The sequence below is a fragment of the Nycticebus coucang genome, chromosome X, assembly GCF_027406575.1.
Source record: "Nycticebus coucang isolate mNycCou1 chromosome X, mNycCou1.pri, whole genome shotgun sequence".
NCBI lineage: Eukaryota > Metazoa > Chordata > Mammalia > Primates > Lorisidae > Nycticebus > Nycticebus coucang.
The window spans coordinates 51,722,493-51,748,082 of NC_069804.1; the positions used below are offsets into that span (position 1 = coordinate 51,722,493).

General features: G+C 39.6%; 1 protein-coding gene across 1 annotated transcript in view; it reads left to right on the forward strand.

Annotated features, from left to right (window-relative positions):
- Window positions 1–18,327, forward strand: part of CHST7 (carbohydrate sulfotransferase 7) — a 30,033-nt gene extending 11,706 nt beyond the window's left edge. Inside the window, exon 2 of the mRNA XM_053579247.1 lies at window positions 17,690–18,327. The gene's annotated coding sequence lies outside the window, so the exon portion shown is untranslated. The remainder of the gene's footprint in view (window positions 1–17,689) is intronic.
- The last annotated feature ends 7,263 nt before the right edge of the window (window positions 18,328–25,590 follow it).

Genomic DNA, 25,590 nt, shown 5'->3' on the forward strand with positions numbered 1-25,590 from the left:
TTTCTGTACCCCCACCCCTCCTAGCTGCTGGGAATTGCAAAGAGGACAATTTTGCAAAAAGGAGCTGGTTGGCTGAAAGTAAATACACACACGCATATATTCTCCCAAAAAATAACAAAATTTCTAGAATTATTGAATTCCTTTAAACTTTATTTTTTATTTATTTATTTTTTTTTGAGACAGACCCTCAAGCTGTCACCCTGGGTGGAGTGCCGTGGCATCACAGCTCACAGCAACCTCCAACTCCTGGGCTCAAGTGATTCTCCTGCCTTCGCCTCCTATGTAGCTGGGACTACAGGTACCCGCCACAACGCCCAGCTGTTTTTTGGTTGCAGCCCAACTATTTTTTGGTTGCAGCCATCATTGTTGTTTGATGGGCCCAGGCTGGATTCGAACCCACCAGCTCAGGTGTATGTGGCTGGCGCCTTAGCTGCTTGAGCCTTAGGCGCCGAGCCTAATTTACTTTATTTTTATTTCTCAGCAGTCAAAGGGGAAGAGAAATTGTTTTGAGCTCATGAAAAATCCATATCCTTCTCCCAGGAGTGTCAATCTCCAGCAATTCTATAAGTTTGGGGGAGAGCTGACTTATGGGATCCAAAGTTCTGTGCCAACAAGAACCTGCTGTAGGCCATGGGTCTGTTTTACTCCTACTAGACTGGGACAGGAAAGGCAAGGAAAGGGTGGAACAGACATACTGCCTCACTCTGCAGGGAGAATTTCCTAAAGAGATTGGCTAGACTCTGGCTGGTCTACAGACTCTGTGTACTGACTAACCATCCTAACTTGGGAGTCCTAAAGTTGATGGAGGGCACAAGAGGAGCCCTTGTTGGCAGTCCCAGTGTGGGAGTAATATGGGGCACACCTTCAGCCACTTGTCTGACCCACAACCCTGGCATGGTAGGTCTAAGCTCCAGGTCACTTCCAGCTCCATGCCCTGTCAAGCCACTCTCTCTCCCACTTAGTGGATTGCAAACATCTGCAGGTGGCCCATTCAAATATATATCCTAAAATACTGAGTCAGTTCCTTTTTGGAGTTGGGAGCAACTTTACGCACAAAAACAATTATGTCTTCCAACAAAAATCATATGTCAGAGCACCTCAATGAAAGGAAAAACAAAAAAATAAGCTAGCAAGCTCAGCTGTTTCCAAGTTTTCTTTTTTTTAATTTCATGTTAATTTGAGGGCACAAAGAATTAGGTTACAATGTTTGCATTTGTTAGGTATAGTCCCTGTTGTACTTGTGTCCTGCCCCCAGGAGGTGTGCCATATACCCTACATTGTGCCATTAAGTGGGTGCACACCAATCCCCCTCCTCCTCCCCCTCCTGCCTCCCCCCTTCCCTTTACCCCCATTTTGAGTTGAAATGAGTTTTTCTCTTATGTGGGTGTGTATTAGATCGTTCTAAGTTTTATTAATACTGACTTGGTATGCGTCCTTTTGTTCTCAAGTGAACTCAAAAGGTTGGGACATTTTAGTGCCCATCAACCCATAAATGCATTAAGAAACTATGGAATATGTATACCATGGCATACTATTCAGCCATAAAAAGATGAAGAATTCACATCTTTTGTATTAACCTAGATAGAGTGGAGAACATTCTCTTTAGTAAAGTATCACCAGAATGGAAAAGCAATTATCCAATGTTCTCAATTCTAATATGAAGCCAGTTGATTGACTAATATATGGACACACAAGAGAAAAACTCAATTTATTCAAGTTGGAGGGAGAGGGAGGGGGAGAAAGGAGAAGGACTGGTTTGCTCCCACCTAAGGGGCACAATGTAAGGGTGTATGACACACCTCCTGGGAGAGGGGCATAACTACAATAGGGACTTTACCTAACAAACGCTAACATTGTAGCCTATTCATTTATACCCTCATATTAATCTGAAATTAAAAATAAAAAGTTTGGGACATTTTTAGCCAGGATAAGCATCATACAATTGGAGACATATTATTATCTTATTTTTTGGAAGAATATCATGACCATTTAATTTTTGACTCTGGGCTTGAATGACTCACTTGAATTGAGGTTTTACTCTGAATTTCTCCCACAGAGGACAGGGATGGCAGGAGTATGGGTCTTCTCAGCTATCCACCGGGGCTGCCCAGATCCAGCCAAGTGGCTTTTCCCCTTAGTTTCTCCTCCCAATCCTCAGCCCAAAGTTTTGCCTGGTTTTGTTTTCTCTTGACCCACCCCCTGTTTTTACCTGAGTTGAGAGTTATTTCAAATTGAACACAGTCAAGACTGTTATTGACTAGTCCAAGTATAATTGGCACACCCTGCAACTGCCACTTAATTTTTCAGATCAAAAGTTTGGAAATTGTTTATATTTATGCTGCTTAAAGTACACTTCTAGACTATTTGGAGGTACAGTTATATTAGCAAACTAAATGTTTCCTATTACATTTTACTTTGGCATTATGGGAAGGGAATGCTGTACTTGAAAGTTTCTGGTATTGCAAGTATTATTTTAACATTACCCCTAAGCAGCTCCCTTAAAAAAATGTAGGGGGCGGCACCTGTGGCTCAGAGGGGTAGGGTGCTAGCCCCATATGCCAGAGGTGGCGGGTTCAAACCCAGTCCTGGCCAAAAACTGAACAAGAAAAAAAAGTAATGGCTCTATTGTTGTAAACATTGTCAGTCATTTCCGTTTTCTTTGGCACTGTATTTCACTGATTTGAGGTGAAAACAGGAAGGTTAAGAAAGCTTAACATGGGTTACCAGATAAGCTGAGATGTTAACATCATCCTCAAACTGTAGTTCCAGTTTAGGATGCTGGGAGAAGACCCCATAAGAACAGATCATCATTAAAAAGGAAGCCCTTCCTCAGCCCATTTTTTCTGGAATTGATCCAGGAGGAAGGCTGTTACAATAGGCTGGAAAGTAATGCTGTGATAACGGGACCGGGACGTGCTGAATACCTGGAAATCTCCACTCTCTTGGCCAAAGTGCTAAGTGCCAGCACTAACCTTTAGCATCTGCTAAGTAGCTTCTGGTACTCAACCCAGGGCACCTTGCTTGGGACAAGTTTGTAGGCAGAGACAGGATACTTGGAGTTAAGTCACAGCACCAAGAAAAACTTGAAGGTAAGAGGGGTAGGTAAACATTTACAAGTGCAATTCAGGGAGTGGAAGTGAGTGCAAGTTCCCACATTCACTTGGAACACCCAGGACTCTACCTGACCTGAAATGGGGGACAGGAAGGCCACTGACAGAGGCAGAACTGCACTGTTCATTTTGTTGAAGCTTCTGTTCTATAACTTTAAAGACAGCAGGATGTTTATTCTTCCCCCTCCCCCCTCCCCCCTGCAAAGGTTGAAATGATTAAAATGCTGAGAGTGTGTCTTCCTGAGTTATTCCACTGTAGCCAGGAGAGCCACAGCTAAGCCAACTGCCTGCAATCCGGGCTCCATAGACCCAGAATGAGCCCAGAATGAAGTTTCCCTTTGATGGAAATGAGGCTGTAGGGTCAACCAGCTGCATTTTGGGCCCGGCTGGTAATTTAAGCACTCAGGGAAACTGTAGCAAAGGAGATAAAATACACCTAACTCATTGTAGTATGACTTTGAATCTTTAAATAATATGTGATTGTTTTAAAAAGTGAAAGCAAATTTGTGAATTATTTGAGGTTTTAGGAACGACCTTATACTTCAGTGCCACATATTTTTAAAAAAATCTTTTATACATGCTTTTCAAAGTAAGGAAATACAGAAATCGCTATAATTCTCAAAATTAATTGCACCAAGACAGTTTTTTATTATCAGTTTTCTATTATACAGGATAGCTCTTTAAATAGTTCTGACTTATGAATGAACAGAAGGGTCTATGCTTGTTTCAGGCAATTCAGGCAGTAGCAAGTATTTTCATTCTCCCCAGAAATTGTTTTAACCAAGAAGTTTAGCAGTTTAAAATTGAATTATTCCTGGTCAGACATTTAGCAGCTGGATAAAAGGACAAAACTAGCTGATAAACTAAGGGTTTAAGTTTTAAATATGCACTTAAAGTTGACTATTTCATTGTTCCATTTGAATAGGACCCCATAAAAAGAAGAGTTGGGGTCTCTAATGAATTGTATTATTAATCGTCTATCTAAGATATTTGGGACTTAAGAGATTTAGGGAACATCACACTAAGAATTCATGGACATGTTTGTTTTATGTTTTAAACACAACCAAAAATATTGAGAAATGGTGGGAGATTAGCTGATAGTTCATTTAGGGTCTACTTGGGTGCCACAGGCCTTATGAAGGTATAAGTCAGAACTTGAAGATACATAAGTATCCCTGACCTGGTTCAGTGACATTCAGGAACTAGAGGCCAACAAGGGAGGATGGGAACCCATTCCTAGTGTGCAGAAAGGGCCTTGTGATGTTGCCAGCTGTGCACTGCCCAGTCTGGATTAGCAGAACTTCATTTAATTTTTTCAAATACCCCGGAGGCAGTAGTAGTACTTTCAGAGCTTCTTTCCTGTCATCTTGTATTGGCAATAATTTGCTAGAAAATTTGAACTTGAATGAAAAGCAGCTTTTTAGGTAAACAATTTCTAAAGAAGACTCTTACTAAAAGGATGCCTATGGGTCCAGAGTTTGGGCTCCATAAATGTTTGTTGGGAAATGGGACCTGACCTGGCAACATTTAGCATTTAGCTAATCATTGACAAAACCATCCTGAGTTACTGCTAAGTTTATTTCAGGGTCTTTAAATCAACTTGGTGATGAGCCAAACAGATAGAATGACAGAATATATTTTTTAACTTTTAATTTTGAAATAATTATATATTCACAGGAAGTTGCAAAAACAGTACAGAGGTCCAGTGTACCTTTTACATAGCTCCCCCCAAAGGAATATCTTATATAGTAGATCAATATCAACACCATGAAATTGACACTGGAAGAGTCTAATAGACCTTATTCATTTTTCAACAGTTTTTTGTGCATTCATTGTGTATATATGTGTGTGCACTGATCCGTGTAATTTTATCACATACAGATTTGTATAAGTACCACTACAGTCAAGGCACATAACTATTCCATCGGCACAAAGAAATTCTCCACTTCTACCCCATTATATTAATAGTTATACACCCTACCCCTTCCCACACCTTTCACTGGCAAAAACTACATCTATATAATAATTGTGTTATTTCAAGAATGTTATATAAATGAAATCATACAATATGGAACCTTTTGAGATTGGCTTTTTTAACTCAGTGTAATTCTCTGGGGAGTCATCCAGGCTGTATTGTTTAAAACAATTTGTTATTTTTAATTGCTGAGTAGTATTCCATGGTATCGATATACTAAAGTTTGTTTAACCATTCACTTATTGAAGGACATTTAGATTGTTTTCAATTTCTTGCTGTTACAAATAAAGCTGCTGTGGGCAGCGTCTGTGGCTCAAGGAGTAGGGTGCCGGTCCCATATGCTGGAGGTGGTGGGTTCAAACCCAGCCCCGGCCAAAAACTGCAAAATAAATAAATGCTTTTTCTGCATCAACTGATATTACCATGTGATTTTTCTTCCATAGCCTGCTAATATGGCAGTTATATGGTGTTACATGGATTGATTATCCAATATCAAACCAACCTTGAATCCTAGAATAACCTGTATTTGGCCATAATACGGAAATCTTTTTTATATTGTTGAACTTGATTTTGTTAAGGATTTTTACATGTAAATTCATGAGATATGCTGGAGAGATACTGGTCAGTAGTTTTTTTTTTTTTTTTTTTTTTTTAGATACAGAGTCTTACTTTGTCACTCTCGGTAGTGTGCTGTGATGTCACAGCTCACAGCAACCTCCAGCTCTTGGGCTTAGGTGATTCTCTTGCCTCAGCCTCCCAAGTAGCCAAGTAGCTGGGACTACAGGCACCTGCCGCAATGCCTGGCTATTTTTTTTGTTGCAGTTTGGCTGGGGGCAGGTTTGAACCTGCCACCCCCAGTATATGGGGCTGTCACCCTACTCGCTGAGCCACAGGCGCCACCCCTATTTGTTTTTTTTTTTGTTTGTTTGTTTTATTTTGGTTTTGGTATCAGTAATTTTATGGAAGAGATTGTGTAGAATTGATGTTAATTCTACATTAAACATTTGATAGACTTGTCTATTGAAACTTGGCCTAGAGATAACTCTTTTTCACTAGTAACTTCATTTTTAGTAATTATAGGGCTTTCGAATTATCTATTTCATATTAAGTGAATTATTATACTTTATGCTTTTTGAGGAATTAGTCTGTTTTATCTAAGTTGTTAAATTAATGGATGCAGAGTTGTTCTTAGCATACTTTTACCTTTTTAATATCTGTGGATATGTAGTGTGATCCCCTATTTCATTGCTGATATTGGTAATGTGTCTTCTCTTTTTAATTGTCAGTCTCGATAGATGGTTATTAATTTAGAGACAGCCTCACACTCTTGCCCTGGGAACAGTACAGTGGCAACATTATAGCTCCCTGCAACTTCAAACTCCTGGGCTCCAGCAATCCTCCTGCCTCAGCTTTCCAAGTAGCTGGGACCACAGGCATACACCATGATATCTGGCTATTTTTTTCTATTTTTAGTAGAGATGGGGTCTCACTCTTGCTCAGGCTGGTCTCAAACTCCAGAACTCAAGTGATCCTCCTGCCTCAGTCTTCCAGAGTGCTAGGATTACAGGCTATGAGCCACCTCACCCAGTTAGAGGTTTATTGAAGGCGTTTGGGGTTACCAGATGAGGGGGTCTTGGCACAAGAAATGAAGAGGCTTGACACAAAGTCTGTCAGGGGACTGAGTAACTCTGGGAGGAGCCCTCCTGAGTAAACCTCGGGGCCAGAGTCTGTATTTGTTATCATAAAATGGGAAGAAGTAGACAAAAGCTACTTGTCTGACATTAGCACTGATTTGGGAGGACATGCAGAAGGTCAGGTAGACTGTCTCCACCTTTGTTTTTGCAAAACCGTAGACCTTGAGCACAGCCTCTGCCTCCAGCATCAAGAGACCTTTGGAATCTAGAGAATCTTTACCATAATCATGAGGCCTGGTATTGCTACACCTCACATACACATTCCCCCTTGGAGGCCTGTTTTCTGATCTCCTGCACACACACAACTCACATGTCATTCTTGTGATTCTCCAGGTCCCTCAAGGAGGAAGTGAGTCTTATGCTAATGATCAAGGCTCAATTTCCCCTACAATTTATCAATTTTTGATCTTTTCAAAGTACCAGTTTTTTGTTTCATTGTATTTTCTCTACTGTTCTTTTTAGTTGTACTGACCTCTGCTCTTATCTTAATTATTTTCTTCCTTCTGTTTGCTTCAAGTTTATCTTTCAGTTTCTTAGGATAGGTACTTAGATTATTGATTTGAGACCTTTCTTCTTTTCTAATGTAAGCATCTAGTGGTATAAAGTCCCCTCTCAGCCTTTTTCATTTAATGTATTATTTCATTTCCCATGGAATACTTGTGTTTTCTTTAATTTCTAAGTGCCTGGAGAATTTCCTATCTTTCTGTTACTTATTTCTAGTTTGAATCCATTTTGGTTGAAGAACACATTCTATTATTATTTTGATTCTTTTAAATTTATTCAGTTTTGTATTTTGAACCAGGATACAGCCTACACTGTGAATGTTCCATGCATCTGTCATTTTAAAACATAAACTCAATTCGTTTGTTCCTTCTGTTTTTGTCCCTGTTTCCTGCTTTCTACCTTCTTGTTTCTTGAATTTTCTTTTTTTTTTTTTTTTTTAGAATTTATCTGTAGTGTTTTTTGAGTGTATTGCTTTGTATACTTATCTTGGTGTTTTCTATGGATTATACACATGTAACTTATCACAACCTCCTGGTGTCAATATTTTACTACTTCCAGTTACGTATAGAAAACTAATCCTGGAGGTGCCTTTGACTCAGTGGGTAGGACTCCAGCCCCATATACTGAGGGTGGCGGGTTCAAACCCGGCCCCAGCCAAACTGCAACAAAAAAATAGCCAGGCACCTGTAGTCCCAGCTACTCAGGAGGCTTTGAGGCAAGAGAATCGCCTAAGCCTAGGAGTTGGAGGTTGCTGTGAGCAGTGATGCCAGAGCCCTCTACCGAGGGAGATAAAGTGAGACTCTGTCTCTAAAAAAAAAAAAAAAAGAAAAGAAAAGAAAAAGAAAACTAATCTTCATTTAGGTACCTTTATCCTTTCCCCTTTAATAGTCTCTTAAATATTTTTCTACATATATTAAGAACCACATCACAAAATGTTCTACTTTTTGATTAAATCATCAAAACTAACTTTTAAAATTCATGAGAATCTTTTTTTTTTTGGTTTGTGCATTTTTTTTTTTTTATTGTTGGGGATTCATTGGGGGTACAATAAGCCAGGTTACACTGATTGCAATTGTTAGGCAAAGTCCCTCTTGCAATCATGTCTTGCCCCCATAAACTGTGACACACACCAAGGCCCCACCTCCCTCCTTCCATCCTCTTTCTGCTTTTCCTCACCCCCCCCATAACCTTAATTGTCATTAATTGTCCTCATATCAAAATTGAGTACATAGGATTCATGCTTCTCCATTCTTGTGATGCTTCACTAAGAATAATGTCTTCCACTTCCATCCAGGTTAATACGAAGGATGTAAAGTCTCCATTTTTTTTAATAGCTGAATAGTATTCCATGGTATACATATACCACAGCTTGTTAATCCATTCCTGGGTTGGTGGGCATTTAGGCTGTTTCCACATTTTGGCGATTGTAAATTGAGCTGCAGTAAACAGTCTAGTACAAGTGTCCTTATGATAAAAGGACTTTTTTCCTTCTGGGTAGATGCCCAGTAATGGGATTGCAGGATCAAATGGGAGGTCTAGCTTGAGTGCTTTGAGGTTTCTCCATACTTCCTTCCAGAAAGGTTGTACTAGTTTGCAGTCCCACCAGCAGTGTAAAAGTGTTCCCTTCTCTCCACATCCACGCCAGCATCTGCAGTTTTGAGATTTTGTGATGTGGGCCATTCTCACTGGGATTAGATGATATCTCAGAGTTGTTTTGATTTGCATCTCTCTAATATATAGAAATGATGAACATTTTTTCATGTGTTTGTTAGCCATTCATCTGTCATCTTTAGAGAAGGTTCTATTCATGTCCCTTGCCCATTGATATATGGGATTGTTGGCTTTTTTCATGTGGATTAATTTGAGTTCTCTATAGATCCTAGTTATGAAGCTTTTGTCTGATTGAAAATATGCAAATATCCATTCCCATTGTGTAGGTTGTCTCTTTGCTTTGGTTGTTGTCTCCTTAGCTGTACAGAAGCTTTTCAGTTTAATGAAGTCCCATTTGTTTATTTTTGTTGTTGTTGCAATTGCCATGGCACTCTTCTTCATGAAGACTTTCCCCAGGCAAGTATCTTCCAGTGTTTTTCCTATGCTTTCTTGGAGGATTTTTATTGTTCCATGCCTTAAATTTAAGTCCTTTATCCATCTTCAATCAATTTTTGTGAGTGGGGAAAGGTGTGGGTCCAGTTGCAGTCTTTTACATGTAGACATCCAGTTCTACAAACACCATTTATTGAATAGGGAGTCTTTCCCCCAAGGTATGTTCTTCTTTGGTTTATCGAAGATTAGGTGGTTGTAAGATGTTAGTTTAATTTCTTGGTTTTCTATTCGATTCCAAGTGTCTGTGTCTCTATTTTTGTGCCAGTACCATGCTGTCTTGACCACTATCGCTTTGTAGTACAGACTAAAATCTGGTATGGTGATGCCCCCAGCTTTATTTTTGTTACTAAGAACTGCCTTAGCTATACAGGGCTTTTTCTGGTTTCATACAAAATGCAGAATCAATTTTTCCAAATCTTGAAAGTACAATGTTGGTATTTTCGTAGGAATGGCATTGAATAGGTAGATTGCTTTGGGAAGTATAGACATTTTAACAATATTGATTCTTCCCATCCATGAGCATGGTGTGTTCTTCCATTTGTTAATATCCTCTGCTATTTCCTTTCTGAGGATTTCATAATTTTCTTTATAGAGGTCCTTCACCTCCTTCGTTAGATATATTCCTAGGTATTTCATTTTCTTTGAAACTATGGTGAAGGGAGTTGTGTCCTTAATTAGCTTCTCATCTTGACTGTTATTGGCATATAGAAAGGCTACTGACTTGTGGACATTGATTTTATTTCTTGAAACATTACCGTATTTTTTGATGACTTCTAGGAGTATTGTGGTTGAATCCGTGGGGTTCTCTAAGTGTAAGATCATGTCGTCAGCAAAGAGGGAGAGTTTGACCTCCTCTGCTCCCATTTGGATTCCCTTTATTTCCTTGTCTTGCCTAATTGTATTGGCTAGAACTTCCAGCACTACGTTGAATAGTAAAGGTGACATAGGACAACCTTGTCTGGTTCCAGTTCTAAGAGGAAAAGCTTTCAGTTTTACTCCATTCAGTAAAATATTAGCTGTGGGTTTGTCATAGATAGCTTCAATCAGTTTTAGAAATGTGCCACCTATGCCTATACTCTTCAGTGTTCTAATTAGAAAAGGATGCTGGATTTTATCAAATGCTTTTTCTGCATCTATTGAGAGGATCATATGATCTTTATTTTTGCCTCTGTTAATATGGTGGATAACGTTTATGGACTTGCGTATGTTAAACCAGCCTTGCATCCCTGGGATGAAGCCTACTTGATCATGATGAATGACTTTTTTGATGATAAGCTGTAATCTCTTGGCTAGGATTTTGTTGAGAATTTTTGCGTCTATGTTCATGAGTGAGATTGGTCTGAAATTCTCCTTTTTGTTTGGGTCTTTTCCTGGTTTTGGTATCAGGGTGATGTTTGCTTCATAGAATGTGTTGGGGAAGATTCCTTCTTCCTCAATTTTTTGGAATAATTTCTGCAGTACAGGAATAAGCTCTTCCTTGAAGGTTTAATAGAATTCTGGTGTGAAGCCATCTGGACCAGAGCATTTTTTAGTTGGAAGATTTTTTATTGTTTCTTTGATCTCGGTGCTTGAAATTGGTCTGTTCAGGAGCTCTATTTCTTCCTGGCTAAGTCTAGGGAGAGGGTGTGATTCCAAATATTGATCCATTTCTTTCACATTGTCAAATTTCTGGGCATAGAGTTTCTGGTAGTATTCAGAGATGATCTCTTGTATCTCTGTGGGATCAGTTGTTATTTCCCCTTTATCATTTCTGATTGAAGTTACTAGAGATTTTACTTTTCTGTTCCTCGTTAGTCTGGCCAATGGTTTATCTATTTTATGTATTTTTTCAAAAAACCAACTCCTTGTTTCATTAATTTTCTGAATGATTCTTTTGTTTTCAATTTCATTGATCTCTGATTTGATTTTGGATGTTTCTTTTCTTCTACTGAATTTAGGCTTAGATTGTTCTTCTTTTTCCAATTCCATAAGATGGCTTGTGAGATTGTTGATGCGCTCTGTTTCTGTTTTTCGAATGTAGGCATCTAAGGCGATAAATTTTCCTCTCAAAACTGCTTTTGTAGTATCCCACAGGTTTTGGTAGCTTGTGTCTTCATTGTTGTTATGCTCAAGGAAGTTAATGATTTCCTGTTTTATTTCTTCCTGCACCCATCTGTTATTCAACAGAAGATTGTTTAATTTCCATGCCTTTGTGTGAGGTCGAGTGTTTTTGTTAGAGTTGAGTTCTACCTTTAGTGCCTTATGGTCTGAGAAGATACAAGGTAAAATTTCAATTCTTTTGATTCTGTTGATATTTGTTTTGTGTCCCAGGATATGATCAATTTTGGAGAATGTTCCGTGGGGTGATGAGAAGAATGTATATTCTTTATCTTTCGGATGGAGTGTTCTATATGTGTCTATCAAGCACAGTTGTTCTAGGGTCTCATTTAAATCTCTTATATCTTTGTTTAATTTCTGTTTAGAGGATCTGTCCAGCTCTGTAAGAGGAGTGTTAAGGTCCCCTGTTATTATGGTATTATCAGATATCGTATTGCTCAGACTGAGTAAGGTCTGTTTCAAGAATCTGGGAGCATTTAAATTGGGTGCATAAATATTTAGAATTGAAATGTCTTCTTGTTGTATTTTTCCCTTGACCAATATAAAGTGACCATCTTTGTCTTTTTTGACTTTAGTTGCTTTAAATCCACATGTATCTGAAAATAAGATTGCAACTCCTCTTTTCTTCTGAATTCCATTTGCCTGAAAAATTGTCTTCCAACCCTTGACTCGGAGTTTTAATTTGTCTTTTGAAGACAGGTGTGTTTCTTGCAGACAGTAAATGGATGGCTTATGTTTTTTAATCCAGTCAGCCAGTCTATGTCTCTTCAGTGGGGAATTCAAGCCATTAACATTTATTGAGATAATTGATATGTGTGGTAGTATTCTATTCGTCTTATTTGGTGAGAGTCCATTGCTTAGTATTTTTTTTTCTTTTTTTGTAGAGACAGAGTCTCACTGTACCGCCCTCGGGTAGAGTGCCATGGCGCCACACGGCTCACAGCAACCTCTAACTCTTGGGCTTACACGATTCTCTTGCATCAGCCTCCTAAGCAGCTGGGACTATAGGCGCCCACCACAACGCCCGGCTACTTTTTTTGTTGTTGTTGCAGTTTGGCTGGGGCTGGGTTTGAACCCGCCACCCTCGGCATATGGAGCCGGCACCCTACTCACTGAGCCACAGGTGCCGCCCAGTCCATTGCTTAGTTTTATTTTTTGCATCAGTGTGGAGGTTAAGTTCTGTCCTTTAATTTCTGAGTTCTTACTTTGATGCTGATCCATTGTGATGGTCAGTGTGTAGAACAGGTTGAAGTATTTCCTGTAGAGCTGGTCTTGTTGTGGCGAATTTCCTCAATGTTTGTATATCCGTAAATGATTTGATTTCTCTGTCAATTTTAAAGCTTAGCTTAGCAGGGTACAGAATTCTGGGCTGGAAATTGTTCTGTTTAAGTAGATTAAAGGTAGATGACCATTGTCTTCTTGCTTGGAAAGTTTCATTAGAGAAGTCTGCGGTCACTCTGATGGATTTGCCCCTGTAGGTTAACTGGCGCTTACTCCTGGCAGCTTGCAGAATCTTTTCTTTTGTCTTGACTTTGGACAGGTTCATCACAATGTGTCTTGGAGAAGCTCAGTTAGAGTTGAGGTGACCTGGGGTCCAATATCCCTCTGACAGCAGTGTGTCAGAATCTTTGGTGATATTTGGGAAATTTTCTTTTATAATATCTCTAGTATGGCTTCCATTCCTCTGGGGCATTCTTCTTCCCCTTCTGGGATTCCTATAACTTGTATGTTGGAATGCTTCAGAAAGTCCCATAATTCTGACAGTGAACGTTCTGCTTTCTCTCTCTTCTTTTCTGCCTCTTTTACTATCTGAGTTATCTCAAGAACTTTGTCTTCCACCTCTGAAATTCTTTCTTCTGCATGGTCTAACCTGTTGCTGATACTTTCCATTGCTTCTTTAAGTTCCCTAATTGACTGTTTCAGTTCCTTCAAGCTCTGCTATATCCTTTCTATATTCTTCATATCGTTCATCTCTTATTTGATTCTGTTTTTGGATTTCCTTTTGGTTATTTTCCACTTTATTAGCAGTTTCCTTCATTGTTTCCATCATTTCTTTCATTGTTTTCATCATGTGTATTTTAAATTCCCTTTCTGTCATTCCTAACATTTCTTTATAGGTAGAATCCTCTGCAGTAGCTACCTCATGGTCCCTTGGCGGGGTTGTTCTGGACTGGTTCTTCATGTTGCTTGGAGTTTTCTGCGGATTCTTCCTCATGAGTGATTTCTTTTATCTGTTTCCTTGCCCTAATTTTCTTTTTTTTTTTTATTTGTTTGTTTTTTTTTTTTTTTTTTTTTGTAGAGACAGAGTCTCACTTTACTGCCCTTGGTAGAGTGCCGTGGCGTCACACAGCTCACAGCAACCTCCAGCTCTTGGGCTTATGTGATTCTCTTGCCTCAGCCTCCCGAGTAGCTGGACTACAGGCACCCACCACAACGCCCGGCTATTTTTTTGTTGCAGTTTGGCCGGGGCTGGGTTTGAACCCGCCACCCTTGGCATATGGGGCCGGCACCCTACTCACTGAGCCACAGGTGCCGCCTGCCCTAATTTTCTTTTCACTTCCTCTTGCTCTTTAAGTTCTCATGCCTGTGTAAGTTGCCGGCGGGTTTAGACCGATTGAACACACGTGACCACTTGCCGGTTTTCCACTGTTTTAGTCCTCCTCTTGAAGTCCAGAAGTCTCTCGCTGACTCCCTGTATCCTCACAGGGATGATTATAGGCAGATCCCACCTGCCAGAGATGCCTGGAATCCTATCTCCCCAGACTCACGGTGCCCAGATACAAGGAAGCTGTTACTCGGCCCCCATCTTGCTCTCTCCCCTCGAGAATCTTTTAAATTTACTTATCTTTTAATTCTTCTATTAATCTTTCTGTATTTGTAATTTTTCAAGCTTCCTTCTTTTACTATTTCCTATCTATTGGAAGAACTTTATTTAGCAGTTGTTTTTTTTTTTTACAGCAGTTGTATCAGCAACAAATTCTCTCACTTTTCCTTCATCTGAGAATGTCTTTATTTCACCATCATTCCTGAAGGATATTATCCTGGGATATAGAAGGATGTATTGACAGTTATTTTCTTTCAGCACTTGAAAAATGTGCCCATTTCTTCTGACTTCCATGCTTTCACATATGAAATCCATTGGTATTCAAATCATCATTCCTGTGAGTACTGTGTCATTTATCTCTAGTTGCTTTCAAGATTTTTTTTTGTCTTTATTTTTCTGAAGTTTGATCATGCTCTGTCTTGGTGTAGATTTCCTTGGGTTTTTCTTGTTTGGGGTTCCCTCAGCTTCTCAAATCTATAGGTTTTATGTGTCTTGCCAAATTTGGGAAATTTTCAGCCCTTTTTTTTTTTTTTTTTGAGAGAGAGAGACAGACTCACTGTTACCCCAGGCTAGAGTGCCATGACATCAGCCTAGTTCACAGCAACCTCAAACTCCTGGGTTCATGTGATCCTCCTGCCTGAACCTCCCCAGTAACTGGGACTACAGGCACCTGCCACCATGCCCAGCTAATTTTTCTATTTTTAATAGAGATAGGGTCTTGCTTTGCTCAGGCTGGTCTCAAACTCCTGAGCTGAAGGGATCCTCCTACCTTGGCCTCCTAGAGTGCTAGGATTACAGGTATGAGCCATTGCGCTTAGCCTTCAGCCATATTTTTTCATGTACTTTTCAGACCCACTCTTTTTCTGGAACTCCAATGACATGCACAATAGATCATTTATTGTGGTACCACAGATCCCTGTGACTCTGTCCATCTCTTTTCATTCTATTTGCTATTGTTCAGATTGAGTAATTTCTACATGTATTTTCAGATTCATTATTTTTTTACTCTGTCATCTCTATTTTGCAATTGAGCCCATTCAATGAGTTTTTCAAATTTTGGTTATTATATTTTATAGTTCTAAACTTTCCATTTGGTTCTTTTAAAATTTCTATTTCTTTGCTGAGAATTTGATTTTTCATTTGTTTCATGTGTGTTTGTAATTGCTAGGTCAAACATTTTTTGATAACTGCTGAAAATCTATCTCACATAATTTAAATATCTGTGTCATCTCAATGTTAGTATTGGTCAGTTGTCTTCTCATTCAAGTTGAAATCCCCCTGGTTCTGGTTTGACAGGTGTTCTTTTCATTGTCCTGGACACTTGAGCTATCACATTATGAACCTTGGTATCTTATTTAAATCTTCTATTTTATCGCTAGACACTTAGGTTGATATAAAAAAAAGAAATAAATCTCGGGCGGTGCCCGTGGCTCAGCGGGTAGGACACCAGCCCCATATGCCAAGGGTGGCGGGTTCAAACCCAGCCCCGGCCAAACTGCAACAACAAAAAATAGCTGGGCGTTGTGGCTGGCGCCTGTAGTCCCAGCTACTTGGGAGGCTGAGTCAAGAGAATCGCCTAAGCCCAAGGATTTGTAGGTTGCTGTGAGATGTGTGACACCACGGCACTCTACCGAGGGCAATCAGGTGAGACTCTGTCTCTACAAAAAAAAAAAAAAGGAAAGAAATCTTCTATTTCAGCAGGCTTCCACTGACACTATACTAGTGGAGGACGGGGTACACCACCTGGTTACTGTCAGATCAAGGGGGGATAGTCAAGAAGTTCTAGCTTTCCAGTAGGCCTCTGTTAACAGAAAGGGGGATTTTTTTTCTGTGGTGCTTGGGTTCTGTCTTTCTAGGCTGAACCTTCTTTCCCTGTCCTTTGGCTAGAGACAACAGGCTTTACTTAGGGCTTTTTTTTTTTTGTTTGTGACCATTGGTGTTTCTGAAGTCTGGGGGCTTCTTCAGCACTCAGTTCCAGGATGTAGAGGAGGCAAAAAGAAAACCCAGGGCCATGGTGTTTTCAATTGTGCAGGTTCCTAGTCAGTCTGCCTTCTTCTTTCCACCCTTCAGCATCTTTTTATCTTTGTTTTATATATCATATTTGGGATTTTTTAGATACACTTTGTGGGAGGTATAAGAAGTACATCTACTATATCTTTTTTTTTTTTTTTTTGTAGAGACAGAGTTTCACTTTATGGCCCTCGGTAGAGTGCCATGGCATCACACAGCTCACAGCAACCTCCAACTCCTGGGCTTAAGCGATTCTCTTGCCTCAGCCTCCTGAGTAGCTGGGACTACAGGTGCCCGCCACAGCGCCCAGCTATTTTTTTGTTGCAGTTCGGCTGGGACCGGGTTTGAACCCGCCACCCTCGTATATGGGGCCGGCGCCTTACCGACTGAGCCACAGGCGCCACCCCCATCTACTATATCTTTTCAACCAGAAGTCAACCCATCTGGGGTTTTTATTAAACTAAATATACTAAAATTTGGCATGGTGGCTCTTTCTTTAGGCTAGCGGTTCTCAACCCATGGGTCACAACCCACAGGAACTCTATTAAAGGGCTGTGGCATTAGGATGGTTGAGAACCACTGCTTTAGGCAAATCAACTGTACTAGCAGAATACTGTAGATTCACAGAAAGGTCTCAAAGCATTTATGAAATTAGCTTTTCCTCAACACTTAGTGTGAATCTTTATTGCACATTTTTAATCATCTTGAAAGTGCTTCTTTCCCAGACTTTGCATCAGTAGTCCTGTTAGGCTAATGGACAGTTTCACATTAGAAATTTGGTACACATCCAGATTTAGAAGTATCATAAGAAAGAAACTAGTGATAAAACTAGTGCAAACATACCCAGAGTCAGCCCACCCTCCACTGCTCCATTTAAACATAAATAATATGTTTAAATGAAAGAAAAATATTCAGTTGCCACAAGCTGAACTCACTGCCTATATACAGCCTCAGTTTGTTTGATTTTGTACATATGAACTGGACACAAGTGAAGAACGGTTGGTGCCTAAAGGTACAACTTCAACCCCAGCTCCTCCCCCGAGGTCCCTGAAAGCTCTTTTCTTCTCAATAGGCACTCCAAAGCAGCTGCTGATAAAGCACAGCCACACTGACAGAGGTGCCCCATTGTTTTTCTGTCTTTATCCTCACCGAACACCTGTGGGGTCATTTTCTCCTTGTCTGTCTTCACAGTCTGGAATTGATGGAGACTGACTCGGTATATGACTTTCCAGCATTAGATAACACAGCTTGGATAAGGAAGATTGTAGGTTTCATATTTAAGAAGCCTTACATCATCAGGGTTCAACACACTTTCTGTCTATGGATTTCTGTGTTCTGAAGTTCAAAATGTCCTTTGTTCCTTCTCTTCCAGGTCAGTCACCATGAACTGGATCACTCAGCATGTTGCCCCAGCACTGGAGAAGCAACACTGTGGAGGCAATCTGTCACACTGTCAGGGACTGGGATTTGACTTGCTACCAACTGCTGTGCAATTCTGCTGAGCAGGAATATCACAAGCTATTCACTAATGATGGGTGCACTGATTGAGATGAAGTTTCCAGTAAGGAAGTGGTAGTGCAATGTGGATATTTATGGCTATAAAATAGAAGAAAGAGCTTGAGTTCCCAGGCTGAACCTGCCTCTGCTGGAGCCATTTCAACAAGGCGTCCTCACAACAAAGAAGAAATGTGATTTGCCATTTCACATCAGCAGGTGTCTGGACAAAAATATCAATGTGAATAAGGGCCAAGTGCAGTCCTGTCTATCTTGATTAAATTACTTAATATTAAATAAAGGTCTGGGTGGTATTGTTTTTAACCTGCCTCATCCAGCTTTCTTTTAAATAGCTCCCCTTTCCCTCTACCCAGAACTGATTTTTAAAAAGTAATTCTTCTCCCTGGAGTGAGAGAACCCTAATGAACTGAAGCAAAGCAAACTTTTATTTTTAAATTGTTCTAGCTGGTGTTTTTGTAATTACACTATTAAATTATTCTGGAGTCATGTTAATGACAGGATTGTTTTGTTTTGCTAGGATGCAGATTTTATGACATAGTTGAATTGCATGGTTCAATTCAACAGAGACTTAAAGGTAGTCTATGTATGAAGTAAACTGTATATTGGGCCCAAGAATTTTAGCAATTATCTATTAAGAATTAAACATTTAGCTGCAATGTCATATCCACTTGCCTCAGTCTTAATGACTTCATGTTGTCAGCACTTGGTGATAACCTTTTTCAGGATTCTACACTCAAAGCCTTTTAAAGACTGTTATAGGCCAGGAGGAATCACAGGCAAAGGTCAGGTTGTCAGTATTTCTTTTAACCCTAAAGCACATTAAAAAAAATAAATCTCAAAAATTTGTTGCCATGATTTTTTATACTCTATTTTAAAACTGAATTTCTTCATGCATGCAAATCAGGGGCCAGCAAAAGCTTTTTCTATAAAGGACAAGATAGTAAATAATCAAGGCATTGTGGGACACATGAGCTCTGTTGCAGCTCCTTAGCTCTATCACTGTAGTGCAAAAACAGCTACAGACGATATACACATTAGTAAAGATAGTGTATATAGATAAAATTTATTTCAAAGAACACACAGTGGGCTAACTTTAGTTCAGTGGCAGGCTTTAGTTTGCCAACACTTGGTCTGAAGGAAGCTAGAGAGGAATAGCTTCCACCCATAAAAGAACCTCTCATGGATTGAAACCAATATATAAACAACTCATATGAATGATAAAACACAAATATAGTCTAGCAAGAGAGCAGGGTGAGAGGGAGAAGGGAGGACAATTGATGGGATCTCACCTAATGTGTCCAATACAAGGGTGTTCAGCACACCCCCCTGGGTCAGGGGCTCTTCTACACTTTGAGCTTTATCTTGGAAGTGAGAACCATGTAACCTAAAATTTTTTACCCTCATATTAATTTGAAATTTAAAAAATACAGTAATGATAATGAGGAAAAAGAAAGAACCTCTGAGTGAGGGAAAGAAACAGGCTAGGAATAGTATACTGCAGCCTTCTACTAACAGACGATACTTTAAAATATGAAACAAGATTAGCTCAGCCAGTTAATTGTTTTATTTAGAGTCTTGTTTAAAAAAAAGCTTTGAGAAAATGTGTTAAATATCAGTAGAGGACAGGAAAACGTGGCTAGCTTTACAACAGCAATCTAAACATAGATACAAAGGCAAACACGGAGTAAAATGCTAGCGGGGCCTACTGCAGTTTCCTTATTGCACATAAAGGTTGCAGATAACTCCAAGTCTTTAATTTTTCACACTTATAACATACTTTAATGTTATTTTGTATAACATTATTTATATAACATACTATAATGTTAATTTTATAAACCCACCAGTTTGCTACAATGAAGACAAAGTTCTCCCCAATTACAGTATGTAAGCTCTCTATAAAAAGTTCCCCCAGAAGGTCACGTCATTCTATATTAAATCATCCTATTCTATTTAAAAAATTTCCTTATAGCTATTAAATGAATTATGGTGCCCTTCCCATTTGACCATTTTAATTGACATAGTAAAACTACCCAAGTAAGAAGTACCAGATGTATTTTATGGAAAAAATAAAGACAACCTAAGAGGAGCTGGCCCTACTATGAAGTCACACTGTGAATGTGAATGAGTGATTTCAGTGGTAAATTCTAGGTTTATTGACATAACACCCACATAACTGAAAATCATTTATTTCTCCAAAGCCCACAACTGGAATAATCACAACAAAAGTCAGCCCCTGAATGTCCATCCGTGCAATTAGTCATCCAGTAACACCTGATTGTAACTTTAAGTGCCTTGGACAGCAGATGTCAAGTTCTTCATGCTGTTTCCAAGTTCCTTTCTATTTATCTCAGTTTTTCCAACATACATAGGCCCAGACAATTTCCCCAGGGTCAAGAGTCAAGAGTTGACCATGGCATTTGGCAATTCTATTAAGCCATTTTAAAAGGTGGCCCTCGGAATGAGAAGGTGACCTCTGCCTTTCACTTTTATTTCTGCTTTAGGCCTTTTCAAAAGGCAGTAGAGCAGGCAGACCTTCCTTCTCATCTTCTCCAAGGCTCAGGTAGCAGAAAACTGGCTGTCCCTGTGTGCCATATGGGCCATGGTTATAGTATATACCCTGCTTACAAAAATCAAAGTAACATCAAAAACTTTGGTTTTGCTCTTTACAATTTTTGCTAGCAGTGGGTGATGTTTATTAATTTAAAATATTAAAACTGGAAAAAATGGTTTAAGTCTTGTTTTGAAAGGATTGTCAATGGAGTCTACTTGTTTTTCCTAAACATTAGCCTTGGTTTCTATGGTGTTTCTCTACATGTTGTTATTAGGTTTTAGTAAGGAAGAAGGTCTTTTCAGGTATCAAAGTGGTGAAAGCAGCATTCAGATGGGTTGTTTCTAAACTACAACTCTTGGAAGCTAGATTTCCTTTAATTTCTTGTATCAGAATGTAGCAACTACACTGGCAAGCCAGATTCTCACTTAACAAACAACAGAAGGACCAGAACTCAATGATACCAATCTAATGTACATGACAGAGTTGTTTCCCCGCTAAGTCATCTACAGAATCAACATCAAAAGGCAGGTGTTAAAATTGTCAAATTCCTCACTTCTGAAGTGGAATAAGAACTCACGTACTTAAGAGATCAGCAGGGTGACTTTCCAGCACCTTCATTCCAGATTACCTTCTATAACAGATGGTAAAATCACCTTTCTGATACACCTCTTAGAACCCACGACAGGTACAAGGCAGGTTTCCAAGCAGATAACTTTCACCTGTGATGAGCTGCTCAATTGCCCTGTTATCAATGTTCCCTAACTGCATTGGTGGTGGTTTTACACTTGTAAATCACTTGGTTCACATTAAATATCTGATGTGATTACATTAACTTCTATTATAGACAAAGGCAGGGAGAGAGATGATTGGGGGTGGATGATGTGAAACGGACCTCCATTTTAGAGGAGGTCCAATTCTTTGCTCTAGATTGAAAAGTTCTGCTAAATGAGATACTGTTTTGTGTTTTGAGATTTCATTTGTCAGTCAAACCACAGGGGACATTTTCAGGTCCAGAGAACACAACCTTAAGAGCTCCTTGCTGTTTGCTTGATGAAGCATTTGAAGCCACAGTGTGATTTCTGGCTCCAAGGCATCAATGCTTATTTCTCTGGTCACCCCAGTAACTACTTGGGCTGGTCAGAGTCCTTATGCCCTTCCTGTGCTCCTTAGGAAGAAATGTAGCCTCATTTAAATTCAAAATTTCCTTCTCTAGGAGAGAAAGTTTAGGTTTCCTGATAGTTTCCAAGAAGTTTAAATCTTCTCTTTGTCAGGGCTATCCAAAAGTGTGCATCTCTTTAAATACTTGGTGCTGTACCGACACCACCACCCAGTCGCGGTGGCAAAATGACCACAACCGTCCACTCTGCTCTGCCAGTAAATGGGCCGACATTTACTCTGAAGACTCCAACATGGATTCATGCATGGGGACAGAGGAAGAGAAAAAGTTTGACTACAGAGGGAACTATTAATTCCAGGTTAAAAATTCCTGTTTAAAAGACAGTTGGCTAGAAACCTTTACATTTGATTGGTCAGCAGCACACTTAAGGTAAAACCCCCTTTTTTCAATAGGAACAAAGATAACAGGTTTTTAATTCTCCCTGTAAATACCAAGTTACTCTTCTCTCTCCTTAAAGGCTTTTTAAACGTGATCTTTTATGGTTGCGCTTTATGGGGCATATTTTTGAGTTCCGCAAAGATTATCATAGAATTCTCTCACAGCTGCCAAGTCAGTATTATTGATTGACATGCAGTTCATGCCACATGATGAACAATCAAAAACAAACAAAAAAAACCCTTAACTTGCTAGGCCATTCTTTTAAATAAGTTTTTAAGTAGGGTCGACTATAAAGCACCAGACTAAAAGCTATCAACTCTGCTGCACACTAGAACTCCTGAGGTTGGCAAAGCAAATCATGGATACCCAGGCCTCACCAGAAGCTATCGAATTCAAATCTCTGAGAGTTTTGCACTGACATATATATATTTAAAAAACTGGCCAGGTGGGCGGCACCTGTGGCTCAAAGGAGTAGGGCGCTGGCCCCATATGCCAGAGGTGGTGGGTTCAAACCCAGCCCCGGCCAAAAACAAAAAAACAAACCACTGGCCAGGTGATGCTATCGTGCTTCCAGGGTTGAGAAGCAGACTCTAGAACAGTGGTTCTCAACCTTCCTAATGCCATGGCTCTTTAATACAGTTCCTTTGGGTTGCGACCCGCAGGTTGAGAACCACTGTTCTAGAACATCTAAGTCTAATAAAGTATCATCCCTTCAACCTGGAACAAGTATGTGTTTAAGATGACTTGGGTTTGCTCTTTCAGAAGAACTTTTTCTTAGTTGGATGTACCATTGCTTAGCAGTTTTATGCCAGCCTGGCAGCAGATAGATGGCCCTGTGTTGAATGGCGTGTGCGCTTTGTGGCACCCTACTTTTTTCCATGCAGTATAGGTATTATGCTTCTAGAGGTGAAACCATTTTGATAAACGGATTCACCTTCCCAGGATCCCTGATAAGGTGAGGGTTATTCTCCATATCTTACAAACAAAAATTAGGACCATGAGTCAAAGTGACTTACTTTGATCCACTGAATATCTGTAATTAAATAAGAACTTGGAACACCAAAAATCAGCTCTGATTTGAAATATCTGACAGCTTGGGGTTAGTGGTGAAGAGAATACAGACAGACCAGTCTGGGTTTCCAACTTTCCAACTCACAAAGAAGGGCAGGGTAAGGTCACTCAGCAAATGCTATAAACAAGTTTTGGGTACTCTCTTATAGTTGGGCCTCCTGCCCACAAACCATCTCAAACCCATCACGTTTATATATTTGAACCACTCATTGACCTATTCAGCAATTGAAGGAAAGAGGACAAACCGCAATTGGGATTTTCTCCTCATTTCTCTTCTGATGTCCCCACAGGGAACCCTAGTGGGAAGCCCTCCCACTAGTTTTGGTCTTGACAAATCTCCATTTACTTAAATTTAAGTAGGTCAGAATAAAATGTGTGCAACAAAGACCACAAGACCCATTGAGGGAAAAACAACAATCTATGGATTGAACTAAGTCTAGGAAGGGAAATTCAGCAGTTATTTTCCTCTCTAAGAGGATAATTTCATATAATCTGCCAAAAGCTTCCTAGAAAACCAAAGCTTTGAGGTTAATGAAGACAGGATGTATCCTACCTGGTTGGCTCTTTTCAAAAGCCATTATCAGGGTGTTTTCTGCTAGCTTTTCCCCTCTAAAATTAGAGTAGCAATGTAAGAGACAAGCAAGGCTCTATAAAGCCCCAACTGAAGAGCCAACCAGCTTATTTCCCCATCTCCTCAAAATACAAATACATTTCACCTTTTAAGTGTATGTGGCAGGACTGGCCACAGGACTGGTCCTTTATAATTCTACTAAATAAAAACTCCTGTGCTGGTTCTAGGCCTGAGCTTACACACACATTGCCAGAATTCTGCCAACCCTGGCAGCTGCTGTCTGCAACTTGACCCCATGACCTAAGAACCTGCCTTCCAGGGCCTCTCTAAGGAAGCTCTTTCTCTGGCCGGGGGTGTAAGTCTTCTTAAGTCCTTCACTAGCCTAAGTAACTCTGAGGCCTCACGCGCGGGTTTAGGTACATGGGTTTAGGTACATTGTTTAGCTTTTTCTTCAAACTTACAAAGCCCATAGATGACCATAAAGTCAAAATGGACTTTGTTACAAATGGAAAAGAGTAAAATAAAAATCAGTAGAACCTCCATAGTTGATCACCTCCCTACATCGACTACCTTCCTAAGTTGACCTAATTTTCATAGACTGGACATGCATCACACATATGTATCAGTACAGTAGGCCTGGTTAATTATGGTGACCACCTCTGTATGTTGACCAGTTTGTTACAGTTCCTTGGGTAGTCAACCTACAGACGTTCTTATGTACACTGAACCACATGAAACTGCAATTCCTGTTTTTAAAAAATGGTTGCATATCAGCAATTTCCCATGGCTTAAGCTAATGAAACAATTGTTCTGATTTGCACAAATAACTCAAACACAAAGTTGTGAAGCAATGTCTTATTTAAAAATGAACCATTAAAAAATGTGAGTTAAGAAGATTAAGTGGCTGATTTCATCATGGGTGTACTAGACTGGGACACTATTCTGTCTTCCATAATAAGAAAAATACCCACATTACGAAAGCATTTTTTTTTAGAAACTGGGTTGCCAAAAAATGCTAGCACTGAAGCACAGAGATGAGGGAGGGGTGAAACTCAAACTTTTTCCAAGAGTTCTTTGAGTATTTCAATACTACAGGTGTGGGAAGGTAAAAGAGCTCATCCAGAAAGAACCTGAACTAAAAACCTAAATTTTTAAACCACACCCAGATATTAAGCTGGTGCAACAGCCTTCCCAGATACTAAGAAAATGACCCTTCTCTGCATGGCTCTTAGCAATGTAAAGACATTTGGAATTTTAAACTTATAGAAGACAGAACCTTCTACCAGGTTGAATAATGATTACTCATTGACTTGCCTCCAATGCCTCCTGTGGCCACTGAAATCTAATGCATCTATCAGCCCAAAGTCTGGACTCCTACCCAATCTCAAGACTACTATCTTACGTTTTCTTTGCAGTTAATTTTTTTTTGCACTGAGGTTTCTTTCCCTCTGAATTGTAGCCTGTTGCCTCTTAAGCTTTTTGCTGCCTTCTCTTTTCCAAATAAAAGCATCCTAAAAATTTGGGGGATATTTATGAGTCCACAGTAGATACCTCAGTCCCAGCAATCATTTCCCAGGCAGTTGGTTCATATGGCAGCCCTCAAAAGGTGAGTTTTTTGCAGTGATATCATCATCAGTTTCTAAATACTCCCTTTCCTCACATTAATTTAAAAACAACAGTGTAACACTATTTGCCTTTGGTTTTAAACATTTCAGAAACTTCTTTATGGAGATTTCCAGAGAAGGAACTATAATTCTTTCCTCCATGTTGAAATTTTCATGGATATATTTTCAGATCTTCAGTCTAGAAGAATCACAGGTAGCATAAAAATCAGGAATCCTGATATGAGGTTGCAGTCACTCTGCTTTTGTTGCCATAGCCTCCACTCAAATTGCTTTTTCAAGTTTTCTGTCCCATTTAACATCATTTCCCATAATCCTTGGAGGTCCGATTTCCATCCCCTTGTGATTTTTTTCTAGCCTGTTATCCCCTAACTCGATATTCCTATGG